Consider the following 9,649-nt stretch of genomic DNA (forward strand, 5'->3'; position numbering starts at 1 on the left):
ATCGGGATGCTGAGTGCAGTTTCTCTCTTAGTTCTCTCTTAACTTCTTAACGTCAAGTGTTTTAAATAATTAAAAAGCTTGAATATAGTAGTCAAGAAGTTATTTTATTATTATTGTCATAATTAGATTGATGCTCCGCAGTGAAGCAGGTCAGTTCTCTTTTAAAACAGAGCGTCTCAACTCATTTGAAAGTTCTATTACTTTAATAAATTTATGTATAAAACTGCTATCACAGTCTGAGATTATATTTGCGATTTAATCGAATAATCTATATATTCTCATTAAATAATCACTGTACTCATGCTTATGTATCCTAAATTGACATTTGGCACGAGAACAAAATCATCTCATTTGTTTCAGTTTTTTATTAATTGGACACATACCCATTTATGCAACAATTAAAAGTGATTTCTTGCAAACTGTTGCATCATAAAATCCTGTAAATAATTGGCAGTATTTTCCTTCCTGGGCTCATCCATTGCAGGAACATAAGCTGCGCCAGCAACAACAGAAGACGTGCATAACCAACTCAACGAACTTCCATCTTTATCGAAATACTTCTGCTTTCAGTTCCAAGACATCGTCCTCTGAGCATTTCAAATAAAACAAACTTATCCTTTACTCGTAGCAGGACTACATGTATTTAGCCAACTAATGCGGCAATTTTGGCAAACTGAACGACGTCAATTTGAAATTTGCAAAGGAGCCGAGACAGAATGAACTTCCTTCACCCTCATTCATAATAAATTCAGCGATGATTGGTTTTCTGGCGCTGCTGAGTTGGTCGAAAAGTGCTTACTTGCACTGTTCAAGTCTAATGCAATGAGTCTCTTGGGTCACCAAATCCTGCGAAGTGCTTTTATGTCGTGGCTCGCCTAAGCTCCATAAGAAGATATAAAATGTTATGCCATGGACTTAAGCACGCTCCACTCATACTTGAGCATGTGTTTTTGTTTATTTAGAATTCCTTTACTTAATACTTTTTTTGCGCTCTCCACAACAGCAAGGATACTATTTGGCCAATATGAAATTTATGTTAACGAATCAGTGCGAAATTGTAATTTTATCGAATGATTTGGTTTGCTTTAATATTGCTGTCATATTTCTAGTTATTATCCTTGTTGGACTTAGGTTTCTTTCTTGTTCGATTTGTGAGCAACGTAACATAAAATGTATTGCATTTCATTGAAATCCGAATTGAAATTCTTTGCGTACTCCTACGCTCCATTCGATTGCTAGAATTCTTATAAGAAAATTTGACAGACAACAAAACAATATCATTTAGCAATAATACCAATGCCATACAATGGCCTGCACGTCTCACGTCTCATCACAACAAATTCACTTCTCAACTTTCGCTTTCCACTTCTCACTTCGCACTTCGCGCCATAAGACACCAAAGGACACCATAGGACACCCAACCACACCGCACCGCAATAGTTCGCCTGACATAACCTGCCATAGCAACCACTACATATACAAATTCCAATTTGGCATGTAATATGTCGCATCACCCTAATGAGTGCACGATTAAGTGTCCTTATCTATTATTGCCAGTAAATGTCGTGGAAATTTGTTGTTTGATCCTATGAATGTCCTTTCAGCTTTGATTTGAAGTGGTAATCTTCATAAGATTTTCTTAGCACATATGCCTTGCACCTTTTAGGCACAGATTAGTCGTTTCATTTGAGAATAGTGACGGCTGAGCTTCTGAGCTTCCAACAACTTGACTTAAATACTTGTTTCATTGAAATTGTGAACTTGAAGAAGAGAACTATTTTCAAATGGAGGACGAATATTTATAATTTAACATAATTAGACAAGTATTTATTTCGCACTAAAATTAAATAAGAATTTTTAAAACGACTTGAGAAAAATAAAATGATTGCAAAAAAAAACTTACTTTACGACACAAAACAGGAGTACGAATCTGGAGCAGCCTTACAGATAAGCAATGAAGAACCAGTCAATGAGTAACACATGTCGTATAATCAAGAAATTATTGATAAATCCTCATGTCATCAATAAATTTAGTTAGGTTAGATTAAGTTTCGTTGAAAGAGTTTAAGTTAATATAAATATCAACGCTTTTACTCGGAGATATCATTCCTCATTGTGATACCTTTAATGTTGCCAGGGGGATCGAGCTGGAATAACCTTTGTTTCTAGCAAAGATAGCCACTTCGGTTGCTATCTTTAATAAACTATTTCACCATTTATATAAATATAAAGAGATTCAATTAGCATACATTTAGCTAAATAAAGTCAGCGTATCTATTATAACACAGTGTGTTATCCTTGATAAGCCGTTTGGGCTTCCAAATAAAATTAAGAAGATCTGATAAATCTGCCTTCGCTATCTCTGGCAATTGTCATTTCATATGACTCCTGTTGTATTAATACAAATACAATAATATTTGTGAGAGTTGTAAGCTAAAATTTTTACTATATTAATAAATCAAACAAGAGAAATGACTATAATCTGTCTTCAAGCATTTGCTGAACTTTTTAACAGTCAGGTTCTACAAAGCAGAATATTATCAAATTGATTATATGTTTATTACTTCACTGGAGGTGAAATTAAGTACCACGGGGTACAGGTGCTGACAACTTCGATTGTTCTGAACACTGGGTTGACTTCATAGTGGGGTGTTGTAGTTAGTAGGAAGTTGCATTCCAACATATAATTTTAATTGATCCCTACGAAATTCTATTCAATGGAGCATTTATCGGAGCATTGTCTTAATAAACATGTTGAGAACAACGTGGTGTTAAGCCCTCACGACACATAAGTCTCATAAATAACACACTTTGATGTTGTCAGCGCCTATCCACTGTTTAATCCATTGACTAAATTTATCCTCTTCCCTATTATTCTTATAGTAGATTTTTTCTTCCTCAAAATGAAAGCATTCCAATTCGATATTCCAATAGAAGAACTTAAAACGCAAAAGCAAACCAGCAAATTTGCTCAAATTTGAGTAAAAATTTTTCCAAAGCCAGCAATAAAATGCAATAATGATAGTGCATACCAACCAAGTAGCAACCAATATGACAAACTGCCTCCAATAATGGTGACATCACATAAGCACAGAATGCAATGGACATTTGAATGATGTCGAAGTGACATCATGCAGTGTTCCCATTTGCATTCGGAATCGATTTCGTAAAATATTTGTACGTGGACATCTAATCATTACGGGCAATGCACAAGTCATTGTGTGCGGCGATGCATCATCATGAATGTGCCGCAGTGTCAACGGAGGATGCTAGGCAAAAGCCATATCAGATGTTGTCCTACAAATTCCAATAAAATTCATGCTACTTAAGCAGCTCAAAACCATTTTTGATTCTTCCACATTTTCACATTTGCGTCACGAAATGTGTGATTTTTGGCATTGGGCCGCAGCGAGGTGCAGCACATCACAAACCGCAACAGCCTCACAAAGGAACTGATGATATGTCATCCTTTTAAAAACTGTTGGAAAATACTGATTATAAAAATGAATTGAAGCTGAAGTTGTTATAAAAAATTAAAACGAAACGCGGTAATTAGCCATCAACCAGTCGGAAAGTTCGTACAATAAGTGCGTTTGGAAGAGCAGACAGGTGGCAACGCTGTGGTCATGGCACACCTTTGTGCGTTCACTTAAAACACAATGTCCAATTAGTAAATTAAACGTATGTCGATGGTCATCAATTCATATATAGGTAATGCGGTTATAAATGTTCCATCTGGTAAGCACATACCACAACAATATATATGCATAAACGTATACTATGTACACTTGTGTGCGGGAGTGTATGTAAGTTGTGTTTCTGATGACATTTGCTTGCATATGTTTTGGATGTCGAAGAGTCATTTTATTACACGGAATTAATGTACTTACAGGAGTTTCAATTAAAGATAGTTAAGTAATTAACTTTGAAGGCTGTACATGTCTCACCTGGCACAATCAATGGCAATTGGGAAAATAATGATGCGAACTAAGCAACACAGCACACGCCCACGAGCTCATTTCATATTAATTGATTCCGAGTTCGCAGCCAATGTTGAGCTACAGAAACTGTTGAAGGACAATTTTAATTCAATTTAAGTTTATATACTCGTGCAATATAAATTTAATAAGAAAATCGGTATGCTTAGCTTTCAGCAATACATAGATTATAGATCTTTATCGATGTTTGAAGACATCAAGAGAATTCGAGCACATCTCAAAAGTTTTATTCATGAAAAACGATTTTTAGCCACCGAAGAGGTGATTGCTGTCAAGAGGGATATTTTTTTCAAACCTATCGAAAACCATTACAGAGATGAAATCTATAAATTGGAGGATCGTTAGAGTAAGTGCGGAAACTATAATTATTTAGTTTCATTCTATGAACTTATTAAATAACATTTTATATTGAGATTTTTCATTAAGAAAATTAACATCAAATAAAATGCACAGTACTAAAATAAATCGTCGGTTTACTTGTAACCAAACTGAGGTAAATCATTATTATGTTGAAGCTGTTTTGAGCTAGTGTACTTAAGCAATTATACTCTTTTTTAACTCGAGGTATTTTCAAAACCCCCCTTTACACCTTGACTGATTATTGTTTATCACTTCATCAGACTAAACAATAATTGACCTCAGATCTGCATACCTCCCTGAGGAACCCGTAACCACGGTTGCCACTTATGGTACTTTAGTACCAAAATTGGTATTTTTTTTTTTTTCGTTTGGTACTCACGTTCAAAAAATGGTACATTTTTGACGACCCAACTTTATTGTGGATATTTCCAATTAATTTTTTTTATAAATGCAACTTTGCACTATTTTATATTTTGTTCATTTATAACACTATGAAAAACACAGAACGAGAAAACAAAAAGGTTTTTTACAGAAATGGTACCTTTTTAAACCAATTTTGGTACAGAAAAAAATTTTCAAGTGGCAACCGTGCCTGTAACCATTTTGAGATTTGATCACGCGGTGTTGGTAAGTCTGTCAGTTTTCTCAAATAATTTTAGGGCTCTATGCTTTAGGTATTTTTTGATGGGATCAATCTTTATGTGTCTGAGGACGCCATTCGTCCTAATTTACCATGGAACTTTGAAAAGTCTTCTTAGAGCCAGGCTTTGTGAAATTTCTAGCATGTATTCCATATTAATGCTATTGAAAAGAATTTTGTAGAATAAACTTAATTACGGCACAAAATTTCTGTGAGATATTGTTATAGCTTATAGCTGGCGATTTTAGTTCCCTACTGATAGATAAGTCCATTTGTCAGTCAATTAATACTGATAAACTCTGCAGTATCAGAGATTATATGTGTAATTATTGTATCAAAAACATTCGCAGCACAAGAGTTTCTACTCAAATAATTTTTTATGAAACTAATTTTCTCAGTATTTATTTATTTCTCAGTATTTATGAAACTAATTTTATATTATTTATATGAAGATGATATAAAAATATTGTAGCATTCCATCCCTACTTAAGGGGATATCACCTTTAATCACTTCTACATATCGAAACACTTTAAGCCATTATGGCTAATTTAAATGTAAAGTTATTAAATTTAGCTAACTATATGTAAGGAATTATATAGGGTAGAGAAATGCAACTGCAATATTAAACACACTGACACCAACAAAAATAGAGTGCAGAGTTTATAAGAAGCCCTTCATATTACCTATATCCATCCTGGAAACAACTCTAAAGTATGTAACTATATTAAACATAAGACAATTCTTTAATATTATGTTCAATAATTTATATAGCATTGAAGTTTTTAAGGAAATGAGAATTAAAAGTTTTAAAATGTAATGAACTAATGTCAGTATTTAACACTTGAAATATTTTTATATTTGGTTTTTCAAATCTCTAAGATAATGGACAAACCAAACTAGATTGTTTAATACAACCGAAATTATTGCGAGTGCCGTAGCGGTTATAGAATCCGCATCACCTATCAAATAACACATTTTTGTAAAATATTTCAAAAAATTAAGAACTATTTTTGGGAAATATATTTTAATTTGACTTTTGTATGCATTTCCAACAACTTTATAAAATGCTGATCTTCGACTTGAGATTTTTTTGAAAATATAAGGTAAATTAATGCATTCGGACAGATTTTGGTAAAAAACGACTTTATCACCTCCGACTTGGCTATAATTTTTTTACGAGTTCCTTTCATAAAATAAGAAGACCCGGGAAAAATTTTGAAATTTTTTTCAAGGAGATATGGACTCATGTAGTTTTGAGAATTGGCATCGCAGACTCATTTTTAAGCGGCCATATCTCAATACCTATAAATGTTTTAATACTAAATATAAATAAAATACAAAAAATGAAAATTCTCGGAATACATTTAAAGAAAAATTTTTTTTTTGCTTCACAGTTAAAATCACAACTTTAATATAAATAATCTTAATTGTTTAAACTATTTCTTAAAAGTTCAATCAATTAACTGTAAAACATAATAAAATTAAAGTTTCTATCATTTATAGATCTTGGGATATGGTGTTATAAAAATGTGTCTACAATGCTAATGCTCAAAACGCGATGGGTTCATATCTCCTAGGAGAAAAATTTCAAAATTTGTTCCGAGATACGGATCCTCTTATTTCTTGAAAGAAGCTCATTATAAAAAAATTTCAGACAAATCGAAGATGATTAGGTCAAAAAGATGCCGATTTGTAAAAAAATGACCCATGTCCATTTTTCTGAACACTTTCTGAAAAATCTATTACAACTAGGGAAACAATTTTTTCCAACTTAAAGCTATATTCACAAAACATAAAATCAACAAGTAAAAGGAATTAATATTTGGTAGAACCACCTCTCACCTTAATTCCCGCATTGATTCTGCAGTTTAATGGTGTACATTGTTTTATTTTTTCACAACTTAGTGGCACAAATTTCCAATCGGATTTAAATCAGGGCTGTTTCCTGACCACAGAAGCACTCGAATTCCCTCTTTTAAATGAAATTATTTGCCTTTAATAAAAAAAAATTTTTTTTTGTTGATATGTTATATTTTTTAAGCTTAACCATTCCATCTACAAAATGTAACTGCCCTATTTACGAAAAGGGCTCATATGTAATTGACACAGTTTTCTTTGTGTAATTCTAATTAAAAAGTTCGTTGCTTATTCGACGGAGGTCCACTGCCCTCATCGGAATCGAACAGGTTAAATTTGCTTTCATCTCACCAGGTAATCTGTCTCCAATCTGCTTTAATCCTGATGGAGTTTAGCCCATTGCAAGCAAGGTGTTTTCATTTTATGCCTGAGAAATGGCTTTTTGCAAGTCCTTTAGCAAATAAGCCTATAGAAGAGTGCCGCCATCCAACGGTTTTAACTTTTATTTCAAGTTCAGTTCCATTTTTTAGCTAAGTCCATAACTTTAGTTTTGACTTTAGCAGTTTTGAATGAAGTTTTTGTATTGAAAAAAATTAATACAACAACAAAAACTCCAAAATAGACCAGATTTCGTGATGGCCACACATTTTTAATTATATCTGAGAAGTTTAGATAATAAAGTCATAAACACATTTTAAAAATGTGCAAGATTGTAACACCTTACAGCTGTATTACTGCACTAAATTCATATAACAAGATGGAGAAAAAAATGTAGATGAAGTAGCAAGTATCTCTGAACTGATTTAAATTGGATTTGAATTTGCGGAGGCTTGAAGAACATAACACACGGAATTATTTGGAGTTCACAGAAAAAGTTTACAGGTTGAATTTTTCATGAATTCATCTGCTATTTATTTTTCGACTAAATCTATAGTATTGTGTAAAATGTTTGAAAATACATTATTTATTGATCCACGGCATAGTCTTAAGTGTTTACCTATTTTATTATTTAGAATCTGTTTCTTTCATTAAAAAAAATATTCGAATTTTTTGTTAATCTCGAAATTATACCGTAAGTACCATATGAATAGCAGTATTTTAAAGTATTAAACAGTTTAAGTATTATTTACTACTTTATGGTTGGCACTGTATGAATTACATTATCAGTAATCCATTTGTTTCTATATGCACTACTTACGGTTTTAGTATGTGTTGGTACCTTAACTAAAAACTGTGTTAAATGAATTTAATCCCTTCCGATTAGAATTTTGGATGACTTTTTACACTAAATGAATTGGTACTCATTCCACTTCTCTACTTGAAGCCGTGATGCACATAGCGAGTAATTTTCACTACTGCCTTGACTCTTAACCTCACTGTTGCAATTCTTTAACCATTCCCTCAGTAATCATAGAAAGCGGCAATATGAATTTATAATTATTTTTCAAGCCAAACCAATGAATATTAATTATTACAATAAAAACAATAACAACAACAACAACATCAACAACAACAGCTACAACCACAATAAATAATGATAATGATGTTGGTGTATGAATTCAAGTGACTGCAACAGTTAATTATGCAGAATAGATTTTTCATGACATATGATATGCATAAAGGACCCAGTAGAAAAAGTGGTCTTCGAAGACATTGTCTTCAAGACGGTCTTTGATACCGCGTCCGCATTTTCAAGCAAATTGCAAAACAATTGCTCAAAACATGAATGTAAATACTCTTTCTTTGCTTTCTCTCTCATTTTTAGTGTTCATAGCAACGTATTTGAATTTTGCCTCAGATGACGCTATGTTTTATAAATGAAGTGACGCAATAATTTTGAAGTGTAGTAAATAAACATATTGTGAAATAAATATTAAAAAAATCAAAATGAATAAAGAAACAAAATCATTAAACTATGAAATATTAAAAAAAAAGAAATTAAATCAAAACAAATTAAATAGTGACTTAGTTCCTGGAAAATATATTGATATTAATATTGAAGACAATAATTCCAGTGAAAGTTGTTTAAGAAACGAAACAAAGGATGTTGAAAATAAAAAAACTAAAAACACTTGTGAAAAATTAGCTGTTATATTTAAAAAACACAGGATTAACAGGCGTTGTGGTAATGATATTTTAGAACTCTTAAGATCAGAAGGTTTAATTGTACCAAAATCCTCTTCAACGCTTTTGAAAACATATAAAACTTCAACAATTGATGATAGCGAAATGCTATAAATTATTTTATATTAGTTTTAGTTAATTTTAGATATGCTAAGTTATATTAAGTTAATTATTTAAATTAATTTTCATTACGTTTACTAGTTTTTACTAGTTTATTTTTAATATCTTAATAAAATTTATAATAATTTATAATAAAATTTATAATTTACTTCTAAAACTTTTAATTTTGAATGTAATGTAAAAAATTATTATATAAAATAAATAAAAGTACAAAATACAACAATTTCTTTCTACTTATTTAAAGAGAAAATTGAAATTCATTTAAAATTTAAAGAGCGCAATAAAAGAGTAGAAATAAAAAAAGGGTGAAAAAATTATATGAGCACTGCACTAAGAGCGCACAACTTTCTGTCGAATGCGTCCGTTATGCAAGACATGGTCTTCGAGACGGTCTTCGAGACATGTACACAAAAATTCATTGAAGACATTTGGCTAATTTGTATGAAAGTGTCTTCAAAGACCGTCATACATTTGGATCGATCGGTCTTCATGTATGTATCCATGTCTTGAAGACGTCTTCGATGACGGATCGATCCGTTTTCTACTGGG

This window comes from Teleopsis dalmanni, chromosome X (genome assembly GCF_002237135.1).
Source record: "Teleopsis dalmanni isolate 2A chromosome X, ASM223713v2, whole genome shotgun sequence".
Lineage (NCBI taxonomy): Eukaryota > Metazoa > Arthropoda > Insecta > Diptera > Diopsidae > Teleopsis > Teleopsis dalmanni.